The sequence below is a fragment of the Triticum dicoccoides genome, chromosome 1B (assembly GCF_002162155.2).
Source record: "Triticum dicoccoides isolate Atlit2015 ecotype Zavitan chromosome 1B, WEW_v2.0, whole genome shotgun sequence".
In the NCBI taxonomy this organism is placed as follows: domain Eukaryota; kingdom Viridiplantae; phylum Streptophyta; class Magnoliopsida; order Poales; family Poaceae; genus Triticum; species Triticum dicoccoides.
Window position 1 is genome coordinate 693189336 of NC_041381.1, and position 16964 is coordinate 693206299.

The following is a 16964-nucleotide window of genomic DNA, read 5'->3' on the forward strand; positions in this document are numbered from 1 at the left end:
TAAAAACAATCCAATATTTTTTATCCCTCTAAAAAATCAATTCTTATAATAAACATCTCCTTTGTACGTTAATATAAGACATTTTTGCAGTTTAGTTCACAAAGGGCGTAGTAAATAATGTTGTTTAGTTGTTTTTTTTAATACGTAAAAAATTATAATCTATTTATGTGGTCGTGATTTTTTTTGAAAACATGTATGTGGACCATATATTACACTATGTGATCGTGAATTTTTTGTGAAAACATGTCTGTGGATCGTATATTACATGCGCGCTCTCATTGTTGGGCATGAGACATATTTCAATGGCTCAATAAGAAAACTCATTAAAAGGTTAAGATTTAAAATAGATTTTTTTATAAATTATGATGCGTGCGTTGCACGTACATGCTTACTAGTGTTACAAACTGGCAACAGATAGAAAGCTAAGCAATCTGTTCAACAAAAGAAACATCAACGAGAAGTATAGTGCGTTCTTTCTTATTACAACCCAGAGGTCACTTGCTTCAAAGAAAATGAGACACGTAATTGGAAGAAAATGTAGTTTATTCATGAAGAAAAGAATCGGCCACTTTCACTTCAAATCAAATAGCAGCAGTCTTAGATGAGCAATATAATTTTGAACAAACCACACGGTCTCACACACATTCGATGCTACCAATGTGCTGAAGAAACCCATTCCGATGTTCTTCCTCCAGCTTTCTTGTGAACAATTCTGGCATTTTATCTGCAACCAAGTGTTGAAGCTTCGGTAGATATGTAAGACCTTCTGGCAGATGTTCCAATTCTCCCAGGTCATGAAATTCTAGGTCAGTCAAATTCGCCATGCTGCCATTATTTATCTCAATTGAGCTCAAGTTTTCTAGCTTCTCCAGGCGAAGTTGTCTGAGCTTCAGGAACGATCCACAACAGAACACCAATGACTCCCCATCATAGGCACAAGTAAGCTCAAGGTAAACCAGATTTGTCATTTCAGACAAGGAACTGACAGGATCTTGCACTAGCCCAGATAACCGCATTGACAACCGCTTAAGGTTCTGAAAACGTCCAGATATGGGGAAAAGCACACCATCCGCCAATTTGCCATCCAAGTAGAACTTCTCCAGATATCGGGGTGCTCTGAAGTTTTTTATAGAAAGAACTTCATCATCAGCATCACTTGCAACGGCCAACCTAGTAAGAACAGTTAACTTTCCAACAGAGCTCCAAAGATCTTCGTTGTGGCTTGCCAATACATTTGTAATGCTCAAGGTTTTAAGCTGCGTCAAGAAGCTGAGATTCTGTACAAGATTCTTGCTGGCTTTTACATCTCGGAGAGTCTGCAGAGACTTGAGACCACAAATATTACCTAAAATCGATGTGCCATATAGGTCGCTACTCACAGACAAGTGGCGGAGATTTATGAGCAGTTTTATTTCACGTGGCAACTTCCTTACAAATGTACGCCTGAGATGCAGTGTCTGCAGGTTCTTGAGCCTTGCCACTGATTTTGGTATCTTCTTCACTTTTGTACGTGACAAATCAAGGTAGTACAAATTGAATAGACCAACTATGGCATTTGGGAAATCTTTAAGGAGGGAATATCTGAGGCACATGACCCTTAATAACCTGAAACTCGATGAAGCAGTGAGAATCCATGGAACCGAGACATGTTTATCAAATAATAAAAATGAGCGCAGCTGCTGCCAGGCTACACCAGGTTGAAAGTCTTGGCCTCCAGCATGCACAAACACACGGCGCTCGGTATCTCCAAGACTAGTAAGAACTGGGTTATCACATATAAGAGCAAACCTCTGTTTTTTTGATGATGTCCGAGTAATTTCTTTCACTATATTATGCACTTTAAACCTTCTTGGCCTTCCAAATTCATTTCTTTCAACAACTTGAATCAGTGACCGCTCAATTAGTTCCTTCAGATATTCCTCTGCCACTTCCTCCGGTGTTATCTCTGTACCTCGATCTTCCACAAACCCTTCAGCTATCCACATTCTGATTATCCACTTCCGTCTAATTTCACAATCTTCTGGGAATAATCCACAGTATAGGAAACAATTCTTCAAATGTGTTGGAAGATCGTTTAAGCTTGAGCTGAGAACATTTGAGACCCTGCTGAGCTCTGGATTATAAGTTAGTTGCCAATTTAGCTGATTATAGAATGATTTCCACTCCCGCTCCTCCATACCTCTGTAAGACAGGAGGCTCCCAATAGCTACAATAGCAAGAGGCAAACCTTGGCACTTCTCCAAAATTTTCTTAGCACAACTGATTAGACCTTTGGGGCATGTTGCCTCTGGCAGCTTCACGAATGCTTTTTTGCTGAAGAGGTCCCATGATTCTTCTTCTGAGAGATTGCCAAGCCTAATAGTATGTTTCTCCTCAGCTAACGACGCGACAGCTTCATTTCTAGTAGTAATGATGACTATACTCCCGTGGCTATTCTTTGGAAATGCATTATCAAAGCATGACCATGATTCTCTCTCCCACAAGTCATCTAAAACAATAAGATACTTTCTATTCTGAAGGTAACTGTGGATTGTCTTCACCATTCCTTCACAATCACTGGTGTCATGTTCATTTGATCCAATGTCAAGCTTATCTATAATGTTGATAAGAATATCCTCAACTCGACGATTTCGCGACGTTGAGGTCCATGCATGACACAATGTGACATCTTGCTTCCTATAGATGCTTCTTGCAAGCGTAGATTTACCTGATCCACCCATTCCCTGGATCATGATAATAGCACGATCTGGACCTGCATCATTTAGGCAGCCTAACAACTTCTTCGAGTGATCTTTTTGCCCCACGATTGCATCATCATCATCATTTAAGTACGATGAATCAGAAAAGTAGAACTTGCGGGTAATATTATGGCTTGACGAGGTTTCATCATTGTCATATATCTTGATACCATATCTCTCTTTCATAGTTGTTAAGTTCTGAAGGCGACTCTTGACTTGTTTAAGCTGAGAAGAAACATTATACCATATCATGACATTTTTTGACTGATGGAATGTTTTCCTTAGGAAACTTTCTGTGCCATCCATCTTCCCAAGGAGAAATGCATATTCATCAATGATATCCTCAACTTCAAAGGCAACCTTCCTTATATGCTTCAGCCAACATTGGAAGATTTGGTTGTTTGTCAAGTGTGGATCTACTTGACTTATAAACGCTTGCATCACATCAAATTCGATCTCAATTTCTTTCATGTTGTTTTCCACTTCAAGCAAAAAGATAGCTTCTTTCCCCAGTTGTGAGCCGAATACTTTCAGTGTAGCTCCTCCCAAGGTAGATGCAAGTTTCTGAAGCAAAACTAGTATAACAGCTTCCGCCATAGTTCCCTTTGTCAGCTATAAGGTTTCCTACAGATGTAGTAACACCACATTGCGAAATTAGAAAATTTTAGCATTCTAGTAAATAAGGAAACAAACAATTGCAGGCACAAACATAAGTTGGAAAGCAAAAATAATGTGCAATTAATCGACATGTTCATCAGGAATCAGCTTATACTGACACCAACATTAAACCAAATATATTATAATTACTCTCTAAGGACCAACCGCATCGATCAATGCACACCGCCATTTCATTGCATTAAATTCTTTGCCAAGAAGATTAGTAAAAGGGCAACGCAACTAACAGTCCTAAAGGATAACAACTAACAAAAAAATTGTGTTGGCCAACTAACAAACTTAATCCCTGATTTAGGGGTATCTAATCTGACGCAAGCTGCAGAGCATAATACAAACAAACAAAGTGCAACGCCAGGCATGAGGCATGTTCCTCACAGGGTACCACACAGTGGGGAAAAGTCCATGCAATGGAAAACTTTCTCCTATACTGGTTACTGAACATAGATGTACTCCATAGAGACCAAAGAGCAATATATGTACGAGATATAGATGTAGCTGTAGGCGAAGACTGAGGCGAAGCATGCTAGTACTCCTAGAAGAGTATCCAGTGTGAAAGAAAATCGGCCAGCTAGTAATCGGCTCTGATAAGCCGATTAACTGCACAGCTTCCGATTAGAGCACTAGCAGGATTTATGTTGCTAACCTGTCGATTACTTGGTTCCGTGAACCCCTCCCAGCCGCTGCGCCCAAACTACCCACCAGATCGACTGGTCTGGGTGGCTTTGGTGCCGCTCCAACCCCGTGCTCGTCAGGCAACAGGATCAGAGGGGAGGGAGCAGGCAGGCGCTGCAGCTCCCTTCCATGGCTGCTTGACCGGAAGAGTAGATCAAGGAGAGCGAGGAGCGCTGAAGCAGCGCGGAAGAAGAGACGGGGGGAGATAAGGTAAACTGCATCTGTATTATCCGTAACGAATATCCTCTCCATGATTCCACACGATCAGCTTTTGACTTTTTTTTGGCACTGACGCATGTGCTGCCTATGCAGCCACAAGAAGATCTTTTGTGCATCGAACTCAGTGATGTATCCATCTAATTCAAATAGTATCAGCTCAAACAGCTCGATTTTTTGTACGATGAATTACATATAGGACCCGAAAATTCACTTTGGCACATGGGAGCATATGCTACGACCATCGGAAAAACATTTCAAAATGTCAAAAAATCTCAAACCAAAAATTTGATGCGTACATCTCGGTATTATATGTGCGCACGCCAAGTTTTGTGGAAAACCGGCATTTTATGTGGCTTGTGTAAAAAAGACAAAGAAATGTCTCGTGAAAAGCCCTTTTTAACATTGAACTTTGTCTTTTTCACACGTGACACCAAAATTGTCGGTTTTTTCGTGAAACGACTTTGTGGGTACGTAAAATGTCGAGAAGTACACACAAAGCATTTTTTTAGAATTTTGTGACATTTCAACATATGTTTAGAGCACATTTTAAAAACCAGGAGCATATGCTCCTGGGTGCCAAAACGCCCCTCTGGGACCCGATGCCAAGTTTCATGTTGCTCAGACCTTTTCCAAACTATTCATCTTCAGTCATGGCAATACAACGAACATCAAAAATAATAAAAATATATATTCAAATCCGTAGACCACCTAACGACGACTACAACCACTGAAGCGACTTGAAGGCGTGCCGCCATCGAAACCGGACAAACCTTGTTGTAGTAAATAGTCGGAAAGTTTTCGTGCTAAGGCCCCATAAAACCAGCACAAGAACAACAATCTTCGTGTATATTCGACGTGAAAACACACAAATGTTACTTCTCAAGAAACAATATACTTAGCCTCTATGCTATAGAGTTTGCTGCAGTAACTGTTTGGAACAATTTACTGCCCCATCACTTAATGTAGTACAGAAAAGCTTAATTGGAATCATAAATTCACTTGGACCACTGATGAAGACTGCATTGATGTAACTACTTACAACGAGTCTGAATCGGTGTAACTACTTGCAATGATCTCTTCATTTTCTTCATTTGCGAGAAATATGTCAGCATTCCTATATTAGTACTTGACGACATTTTCATTGTTGTCCTAAGATCAACATCTTGATCACTTTGATAACTTACTTGCCACTTATTTGGAGTACTTGAGTATATCTGGTTGTTTACATATCATGGAAGTATATGATTAATTCAAACACAAATGTTAATGAAATCTCAATCATACAGTTTGCTCATTAATTAGTATTCCAAGACACCGATTATTGCTTAAAATTCTTTCCATGTGACCTCAGCAAGAAAATCTTCTTAGTGTCTTCGATACCAAACCACTTTAGTTTCTTGTCAATATCTATATTTTGATGAGAGGGACAGTGATTGGAAAAAAACTTATTTGCTTTAACTATGCGACTAACAAACCCAATGCATTATGGGCTAAACTTGGGGTTGGGTCTCCCTCCTGGAAGAGTATATCTTTGGCTTTTTCTATTGCTAAAACATTCTACAAGTAGCTTCCTGGCAATGGTCAAAATGTGGCCTTCTGCCACAATATTTGGATTACTAATTGTTCTCTTAAAACCCTATTTTGGGATCTCTTTGAGATCTGCCAGTAGCAAGATGCCACTATAGCATACGTTTGGGATGGAGAGGTTTTACATCTCACTTGTAGGAGATGTGTGGATTAACAAACTTTAGCTAGGTGGTTTGAAGATATGGTTAAGAGTTTTACCTTTTCTAGTGGTAAAGATCAACCAGTTTGGATGTTGAAGTCTTCTGGCAAATATTCTGTGAAGGCCTTGTATAAAATGATTAATTTTGGAGGTGTCATTTAAACTAAAAGACTACATTTGGAAAATCAAAGCCCCCCCTAACATTCATGTGTTCCTTTGGCTCATTGTGCATAACAAATGTCTGACTAGAGATAATCCTGTTAAACGTCAACATGAAGATGACATGTCTTGTGTTTTTTTTTTTGTGAATCTCAATCCAGTCAACACTTGTTTTTGATTGCATTCTTGCACAACAGCAGCAGCTAGCTTGAACAGAGGAAAGCAGAGAACACAGCAAAAGGCACAGCAGAGGAGAGCACAACTGAACAGAGCAAAGCAGAGGTGGGCGTTGCTCATGGACCAAGTCGCGCACAAGCCCCGGCCACACGATATGCAGACAACGCTGCGATCTCCACCTGATGACGCCAGTCACGGGGTTAACCCCCTGAGAGGCTGAGACCCCTCTGTCCGTGCCTGTGGCTTAAGCAGGTTTTAACTTTGAAGAGTCTGAACTTACCTTCCTTCCCTGCATCCTTGCTCCTCTCATCCTCTACCCAGATTCATTCAACTGTATGCAAAGTACGTAGTGCGTAATTGAGAGTGTAAGAGAGCAATTGGACTGTTACAGAATTCTACGGACTTCGATTTTTCGTGTCATACGGTTTCGGCGAACAGTACCCCGTGAAGCACAATGCTCTGCAGCCTGGTTTGAGAGCACGTTCGTTCATGCATGCACGTGCCAACTACTACTCGTACTAGATAGGCGGCAGCTTGATTACATACAATCATCATCAACTGCTTAAGGATACCACACACAAAATCAAACACCCATCAGCGATTGCATGGCCGGGGTAATCCTCATTTTTCCAATAAATAAATAAATCAAGTTTAGTACTACTCCCTTTAGTGATGTAAATAAAACATTTTATATTAGTTTACAGAGAAAGTATATATTTATACCCAGCAAAATCAGTGAGTTTCTTCAACCAGTCACCCTCCCCATCATCATGTTGGTCTGATACTTTTGGAGCAACACTGCTTCCATTATTCGCAAAAAAGAAGAAGAAGCAACACTGCTTCCATTCTCTTTTATGTATACTAGGAGATGAAACATTCTTTCCTTGCCCTGAAGTCCCGTGCTTCATCCTTTTCCATGAACAAACAACATAAAGCCAAAAAAAGCCATTTTAAACATATTTGCAGCTAGCTTTTTGCTTTCTCCCATCCGCTTCGAAGGAAGATCTGATGAAGACAGTAGTACTTTCGAACATGTCTGCAACTAGCTTTTGGCTTTCTCACACCCGCTCGGAAAGAAGATCTGATGAAGATAATAGTACTCCCTCTTTTTAGTCTGCATATAAGATTTGGTCAAAGTCCAACTTTGTTAACTTTGACTAAGTTTATAGAAAAAAAATATTAAGATTGACAATACGGAATCAATATTGTTAGATGCATCATGAAATTAATTTTCATACCATATAGCTTTAATATTGTATATGTTGATTTTCTTTTCTACAAAGTTGGCCAAACTTTATAAAGATTGACTTTGATCAAATCTTATATGGAGACTAAAAAGAAACGGAGGGAGTACTAAAGTTAGCTCATCATTGGACAATAGTCTAAGTAGCAGAATGGTGATGATATACAACAGCACAAAGGAAAACCAAAACTGTTCAACCTTAATTTGGCTCCAAAAATCTGCAGTACCACAAGAGTACAGCCAGCCTCAATTATCTGTGGGTCAATGGTAATTATTTTGATATATTTTTTTCACAATGAACTGTACATTTACAGTGTTTTTAGGCTAGTTTCCAACAAAAACTGTGGGGTCATTTGATTTAAAACCGGTAGCCCTTTCTCGTAAAATAAGTATGTAGAGAGTTGAGTAAGCATTGCCAATTTAATTTGTATGTTCTGGAAAAGAACTGCCCAGTCAACGTGCCTCTGTTTTTGGAAGTTTGAAACACAAGGACGGAACTGCAAAAAAAATAAAAAAATCACGGTGATGAGCAGCAACAAATTACCTGACTTCAACGTCCATGAAGGCCGTTAAGAGAAACACCCTCCACAACCTCGGCTTGCCTGCATCTTTCAGCCACATTTTGGTTGATCACTTCCGAATTGACGCCAAATTGAAGAAGATTCTAGTGCCAACTCACGTACCGGTGAAGAACTTGAGGAACGGCGTGCTGCAGCGCCTCTTTGGAGCCATCGAGCCAGGCGACCGCCGAGCAGAGCTTGGCCCCTTCCAAACCACGCTCGTCGTCCTCGTCGGCGCCGCAGCTGCCGCCGCCGTCCTATTTCCTGGTCTCCGCCGCCATGCCCTCGCCGTCCTCCTGCAGCACCCGCCGCAACAGGACTGCTATTCCGGTAGCGATGTGGGGCGCCTCCTCCGGTCCGCCGAGGAAGCAGAAGAATGGCCGCAACCTCCGCATCCAGAAGTTGCTCCGGACTACTCACGCGATGATGTATCCACCACGAGAAGAATAATCTCCGCCTCGTCCTCTTCCTCGGCGTCCACGAGGTATCACCGAAGGAGGGCATGGCCTCTCTTCCGCCCTCTCCAGATCGCATGAGTGGCCACAAAAAGGGAGTGGTGTCCTACCATACGGTCATCTGTTTATATCGTCATATATTGAAGATGTGAAACCGAGGACGGTTTGGATGCAGCTGCGTACAGTTCCTGAAGGCAGACTCTGCTTCCTCCTTCGCTTCTCCGGGGCCGCGGATGATTACATAGACAAACTTGAGGCTCAACAGGTGCTCCAAGCCAACTTAGTTTGGGCATAGCCCCTGCCCCAAAGGCCAGGGACGCAGTAACATCATACTCTGATTCAAATTTACAGTGCTCCAGAACCGGAAATGATCTCGCGGAGAAAGTGACACAGCTGTCTTCAGGGATACTGCACATCCGTAAACTGAGGTTGACGAGAGAGGGCAGCTCTCCAAGAGCGTGCAACTCGTCAGTGCACGTGTCAACATTCAGCTCTAGCCGGCAGAGGCATTGGAGACCACAAATCCATTTGGGGACTCTAGGCATCCTAAGACGACCCAGCTCAAGTACCTTGATATGAGGAGAATGATCTGATAATGAGCCCAACAGGTCACTCGTATGAGAGGAATCGCCACTGACACAGAGATGCCTGAGGTCATGCAACATCCCAATAGAATGAGCCAAAGCAACCCATGTTGTAGTCCTTAAACGGTCTGGGAAAGACACTGAGAGCCCCAGACGTCTTAGATTGGTCAGCTCACCGAGTCCCTCGATATCCTCCAATGAGCTCTCATCCAAGTCAAACCGACCCAAAGTGTGCAATGATGTCATGTTCTTAATACCTTTAGGCAGCTGGGTCCCAAATGAAACTGTCAAGTGGGATAAGCGGAGCAAGTGAACTATATCTGATGGGATTTCTAACTCTCCAGAGCAATCTAATTCCAGTGTCCGCAGATGCACAAGCCCTTGCAATTGAGTAGGGAGTTCAATTTTCCTTTCAAGTGAGAATCCTCTAAATGAAATCTTTAAATGCCTCAGTTGGAACAATTGGCTAATAGCAGTGAGATCAATTGGTTTGTCACCCCAACTTTTAGAGAGAGATATATCCGATGGGGTTTCTAACTCATTGCAATGTAAATCTAGTGTCTCCAAATGCACAAGGCCCTGTATTTTAGTAGGGAGTTTTATGTTTCCTTCAAATGAAACCTTTAAATACCTTAGTTGAAACAATTGGCTAATAGCAGTGAGATCAATAGCTTTGTCACAGAAACTTCTAAAGAAAAACACCCTAAGGTGCTTGAAATGCAAAAGAGGGGGCATGTACTTCGATTCTCCGAAAAGAGCAAGTGATCGAACTTGTGACAGGCTAGAAGGAATGGTCCCTGATATTATCTCATCTGTTGCACCATCATTACTGAAATTCATTGATATACGACGGACCTTATATTTTCGACCACAGTCTCTTGCTATGTCTTCAGAATTGCATTCAACTCTCAGAAAATTATGCTCTTCACACTTACTTAAGATCAAATCAAGCATCATATCATGTACTCTGCATGATACCAACTCGCCATCCTCAGTACGCCCAGGCTGAATCAAGCTTCTGTTGACAAGGTCATTAAAATAGCTCTTGGCAACAACCTCGGAATCTCGCCCATGCAATTTATTGACAAGTCCTTCGGCCGACCATTGTCGAACCAAATCATCCCTCTCGATCTCGCGGTCTTCTGGATATATACCAAGGTGAAGGAAACATGCCCGGAGATGAAGGGGAAGATGGATGTAGCTAAGGTTTAATATATTCTTCATCCGGTCCAACGTGGGATTTGCCGCAAACTGGGTTCCAAGCGAATTCCTGATGCTCTCCCACTCATCCCTTAACTCTTCAGGATGACTAGCTAATAGGCTAGCAATAGTGATGATTGCAAGTGGGAGTCCACCACACTTCTTAAGAATTTTAGTTGAAATGTCTTCCAGTTGGGATTGATGGTCGTCTTTGCACCCATATACTCTATGGAGAAACAACTTTTTTGAGTCTTTCTCGCCAAGGGGCTTCATTCCATAAATGCACTCAGGGTGACCATAACATGCTCCATAAGCCACGCCCTCCACTCGTGTGGTTACTATTACTCTACACCCATTAGCATTTTCTGGAAAGGCGCGACTGATAGTATTCCATGCTGACTGGTCCCACAAGTCGTCAACTACAATAAGGTACCTGTAAATAGTATCCAAATGTTATATACGCAAGGCTGGAAATGATTATAAGTGCACATGAAAGCTTCAAAATATTATATATAATTAGAACAACAAAATAATGCAAGATTCAAGCAAATCCTCTGTTCATTGGGATAAATTAGCAGCATCATACTATAATATATCAATAAATCATATCAAATGATTTCATGACCTGATAAAAGTCTAATAAATCTAAGTTAATATAGCATTTTTGTTGTAAATGTGCGTTTGATAGTATTCCATGCTGAGTGATCCCATACGTCATCATCAATGACAAGGTATATATATGCAGTTTCACATGTTATATACACAAGGTTGAATATGACTATAAGTTGCAGATGAAAGCTTCCAAATATTCTACTCCCTTCTATCCGAATTAATTGACGCATCCTCAATAACATTATGGAGGACACGTCAATTAATTCGGATCAAAGGAAGTATCAAACTCGAACAACAACTAAGGAAAATTAGATTCAAGAAAATTTTATGAATGAAATAAACAGGTCTTATACACAGTTTAAAAAATTGGTAGAGTGAGATATTTTGAAGATGCTACTGTAGTTCAGTTAACCACCACCTCTTCATCTTGATATACTCTCTCACCAACTCACTATCTTTTTTCTGAACACCAACTCACCATCTCTTGTCTTACAAGCTCTTTTGATATATGTGTTTAATAACTGATTTTGTTGTCGATATATTGCTCTCCATAATAAATTTCTGTATCGATGGACATGACTATCTTTATCAGTGTACAAATATTCTTCATTGTAAGCCTTGCAAGCTATCTTGTTCAGAAAGTTGGCTGCTTTTACATGTTTGCCAATATCTAACATTTCATTTGTTAGTTAATTAACATAGTAGGTTTTAGATTTCTCTCTCTTACCTCATGACTTGTTCGGCGCTTGGCAGATGTATGTGGCCTTCCGATATAACCATACTTTTCATGTTCGTAGTTCACGTTAGTGCTCATTACATTCAAATCAAGATCATCATCTAATAGTAATTTTATGCAGTTCATCATAGTCTTCTAAGAGGAGGAACAAACCATTCTCAAGGGAATCACATTATTTGACTTCTACCCTTGGGTTGTAATCCTAACTTGGCATCGAGGTAATTTCAAGCAATTCAATCTTTGCTCCACTTTCGTCAACCTTCCTTTGTAGCACTTTTGCAGATCTTTCTAGAATGATCTCAAGAAGCTTCATTCAAGTTATTAATCCTTAGTGCTGGATCAACAAGATGCATCACTACATTGCATTGAGCCCTAAAACATCAATTATAATGTAATGAAGGATGTGCTTTGAATTGGTTATGTTAAATTTGCATGGCATTACCATGAGTATATCGTAGACCAAATTTTTTTCACTACATAGTGTTAAATCTTTGGTGTTGTTATATGTCACCACATTCCTCTTTGTTTAAAGTTATTCGGTAAATATGGACGGGCGCGGCACACACATCTATGTTCTAGTATTTTGATGGACATGGAATGGGCGCGCATTTGGAGTCACTTTCATTGCATTATGTAGGTTGCCGAAGAAAATTCATGTGATGACATTTTCTTCTGAGACGTAAATATCCACTTTACCATGTACGAACACTGTGAGACCCTACTTCCATTTTTTTTTCTTTTTTGATAGTAAAGTAATTATTTAAGCCATGTTTTAAACAAACTGAAATTGGGCTTGGCATTTATGATTCAAATTCTTGCAGTAGTCGACAATCCAGTTTTGACTTTTGAATTCAAGGCCTAATCCATAGGAGACAAACACGATGAAAGAATCCAGTGTCTCTTAGGCTGTAACATCATTGCATAATTTTGCATTTTAAGCGATGCCTTCTAATATCAAATGAACAGAAACTAAAACATATGCCTCTAATATGCACAAAAATGCATCTGTATGATCAGGACAACCATGCATGTGTGATTCCCCCAAACCAAGGAAGCCAAAAGTATATAAATTGATTGATTAAATCAAACAATAATTCAAATTTAACATAACTTGCCCATGCAAAAGCATGGGTGAAGATCGAAGTAAATAATAATACCTTTTGTGTGTGAGATATTTCCTAAGGTCTTCAATGATGTCTTGCACCTCATAGACCCGGGAAGACTGATTCATACCAAGTTTTAATTGTATACGATGGAGAAGCCCCGTCATATTTGGTCTTTGGGATACAGAAACAAATGATGTACATTCAAACTCCCCTTTGATCTCATCGTACACCTTTTTGGCCAGTGTAGTTTTACCCAGTCCTCCGAATCCCACGATGGACACCACTTTGAGCTTCTCCTCACTATCTGACAGCAAATTGACAAGCTCCTCAGTTGGACCGTCAATGCCCACAAGGCCAGCAGCCTCCATATATATTGCTGTCATGCGAGGATCAATAGCAACAAAGCTAGAATCAGATTTGCGGTCGTCAAACTTGTGCCTAGAATAGGATGTTCAGAGAGGGAGTCACACTTCTGTCTTTCAGAAACAGTATTAGACAGAACCATTCAAATTAAATTGTTTCCAACATTTTTATTTGGATAATAGAAAGCTACAGATTGGTTACCACATACTCTCCCTTTGTCAGGGAATAAGTGTACATCTAGTTTTTGTTTTAAGTTAAAGTTTTAAAATTTTGATCAATTTTATAGAAAATAGTATTAACATATATGACATCAAATTGGTATATTATAAAAGTACATTTGAAAACGGATCTAGTGATACTCCATAAATGCTGTTTTTTTCTTTAGAAAGTTGGTCAAAATTTCAAAACTTTAACTTAGACAAAAACTAGATGTACGCTTATTTACGGACGGAGGGAGTATAGAATAATTGTGATGTCATCTATGCCCTCATAGTTCTCTGCGTGGTACACACATAACATGTAATTATAGATCCCTTTAATAACAAATGAACGTTCCCCCGCAAAGAAAAAGAAGAAGAATATATATACTTGGAAGACTCTTGAATTGTTCTCGAAAACAAATTGAGACGTACCTCATGCGTCGTTCATTTGCCTCTAGCGCAAGAGTCTTGAGCTCTTCCATCCGGTCAGCAATCCGATGGCGTTCTCCCAACATCTTCAGACGTAGGGCGGTCTTCTTGATGAATCCTAGCTTTGCATTACCACCTCCAAACTGGCGCCTGAAGTCGTCGATGCAATTCTCCATGTCGTAGGACATCTCCCGGACGTGGTCTCTCCAGTCCCTGGCCACCGGATCGAGATCGTCCATGACCTCCATCTTCTCGAGGGCGGCGTTCATGGCGCTGAGCTCCTTCTCGAGGAAGGACGCCTGCTTCTTCACCCCCTTTAGCTTGCGGTACTCGCCACCAGCCAGCTCCGCGCTTGCTGAGGAGAGGCCTCATCACCCCAATCGTCACGCTCACGGACATCTCGACTCCAGCGTCGGCTGCTGCCGTGATGCGGCGGCGAGGTCGAACGGGTGAGGCGAGGTGTAACTGGAGATGTGGCCGGGACAGGGTGGGTGGCTGCGCCGGAGCTGGATGAACGTGTCTGGAGATGGACTAGGTGTAACGCGGTGGTGAGGAGGCTGGCCAAGGATAGTACTCTACTAGTGATTTGTGGGTGGCGCACCGACGACTGGACTGGAGCGAGTCAACCAAACGCACTGCCTTTTTCCTTCCCCCCTCTTCACTCCTTTAATCTCCACAGACGATTGGGCCTCGTGGGTACCAGAATAACCAGAGAATACCGATCGAGTCAGTGTTCCTGGAGCTGGACGGGAACATGTGTAGTGGAAACAATCAGTCGGCACTCGCAAGTTGACACAATCTGACAAACAGGTATACATCTCAAGGATAGCCCAGATCAACACCGCATTGTGTATCAATTCTATCAGCAGCGACGTCCACTGCTGTTTCTATCATGATAGCACACAAAAGTGCAGCCATGCGTATATGCAATTATGTATGCAGGCCCGTGCTGACCAAGTAGGAGTACATACTACGTGCTGATGAACTTCTTTTGTAGCAAATGCATCGACCTAACTAGATGATTCCCCGCGCGTTGCTGCAGGAACTATTGCCTAAAATTCATGTTTTACTCAGCAAACCAACTCCTAAAAGGATCAATAAAATAATCAGGAAATAATTCTCTTTTGACAGCCATACTTTAGGGTGATATATGACTGTAGTGGTACATTGGAAAGATCGAACGTTGTACTTATATCATTCAAAGTTTGGAGAATAGATGAACAAATTAGAGGATTATATGGTCATTTACCTAGGTCCAGAACGGACTTTCAAAGCTTCACTAAAGCATCACCACCTACAGTTATAACTCATGTCTTCATTGTGCAAAATATCAATCAGAACTCACATTTACATTTGCTTCGATACATCCCATGACAGAAAGTCAACAAATGAAATTAGTGCGCTGCTACCACTTCTACACATAGCATGTTGTGGTCGGATGGCCACGGGAGGGAGGGAGCGAGAGAGAGAGATGTGGTTCAGGGGAGAAAGATTACGACTTGGGCCCTCAGGCCAACAGTTCAAGAAGCAAATGTGAATGAAGCTAATCAAAATACTAATAGAGAGACGAATAGTTTGCAGAAGAATGATAATCCCCATACCTCTTTTATTTCTAATCTAGTGAATCATACAGCCAAAATTTTGTGAAATTTGAGTAAGCTAGTGGCATCAGGGAACTCTTCATTGTGACAAAAAACAAAATGAGCAAAGGTAGCACATGGATGTTCAAGAAACATAAGTCTTTGTCTTTGAAGGGCATAATTTCCATTTTTTTAGAGAAAAGGCATTACGCCCGACTTTATAGATAAAGCCATAAGGCAGGTATCAACAACAACGCAGGAGAGTATCAAACACGCCAAGCCACAGAGAGGGCAGAACTAGGAAAGAGAAAGTCAGGTACATGGCACCTACGCCAGAACACGGCACGCAGGCCGGAGGAAGATCATCGCACTATGAGAAAAGCAAGCGTCCACCCAAAAGGCCTTAATCATCTTGCAGTTGTCTGCATAACAGAGACGCCGTCGTCCGGATTTTGGATATCAGCCCCGATAGCGCCTCATGATCGACGTCCTTAGTCAATGATTTCCACTGTTGTAGGAGAGCACAGGATTGAAATAAACAGTCAGCAGGCTTAGCAGGAAACACGTGCTCAATAGTAAACTTGTTCCTAGTTGTCCAAAGAGACCAACAAAGCGCTCCCAAGCCCACCCAGAAGATCCGCCTCGAAACGCCAGAAAGGTTATGAGCCAGAGAACGCAACTCGGCGAAGGAGGCAAGGGCCCAAGAGACACTTAACCAATCCTGCACGCAGCTCCAAATGAACTTAGCCAGGTGACAGTGAAAGAAAATATGCTCCGTATTCTTGACAGCACCACAGAGGGCACAGAACTGGGAACCCGGACCATTTCTCTTACGAATTTGATCAGCCGAAGGCAACCGACACCGGAAGGCTTGCCACAAGAAAATTTTGATCTTAGGGGGAATGCGAGCCTTCCAGATCTGGGAAAAACGATTAGAGGGCGAGCCCCCAACAAGCTTTGAGTAGAGAGACTTGACCAAAAAACGACCAGAGGTAGACCAAGGCCAAATGACCGAATCCCTGATCGCCGAGAGCGTAGGGAAGAGGGCAGTAAGATGCTGCCAATCTTCGAACTCTACAGGCGATAAGGAACGTCGGAAGACCATGTTCCACCCCTGGGAAGCTAACTTAGCAATAGAGATCGCAGGGTCCGAGCAATAAGAGAAAAGAGTAGGGAAGGTCGCCGAGAGGGGTGAGTCTCCACACCACCAGTCTAACCAAAACCTAATCGAGGAACCGTTCCCAACAACAAATTTAACAAAAGACTAAAAAATCGGCCTAACTTTTACCAAAGACTTCCAGAACTGCGAGCCACCACGCGACAGAGCTAACATCGGGCTCGAGGAAGGAAAATATTTAGCTTTCAGGATGTCCAGCCATAGGGGCTGGTCCTCAGCACTCATAATCTTCCACCACCATTTAATCAGTAAGCATTGGTTCATGATGGACGTATTAATGATCCCCAACCCCCCAAGGTTTTTGGGACGGCACATCAGCTTCCATTTTACAAAGCGATATTTGCGGCGATTGT

The 16964-nt window shown here is 41.7% G+C and overlaps 1 long non-coding RNA gene and 1 pseudogene across 1 annotated transcript; both read right to left on the reverse strand.

Moving 5' to 3' along the window:
- Positions 1–432: 432 nt before the first annotated feature.
- On the reverse strand, positions 433–14431 carry LOC119350974 (annotated as a pseudogene).
- LOC119349761 lies at positions 6982–8282 on the reverse strand. Its single transcript, XR_005169531.1, has 2 exons — positions 8154–8282; positions 6982–7480 (listed from the first exon to the last, which is right to left on the reverse strand). It is a non-coding gene; the product is annotated as an uncharacterized LOC119349761 (long non-coding RNA).
- Positions 14432–16964: the final 2533 nt, after the last annotated feature.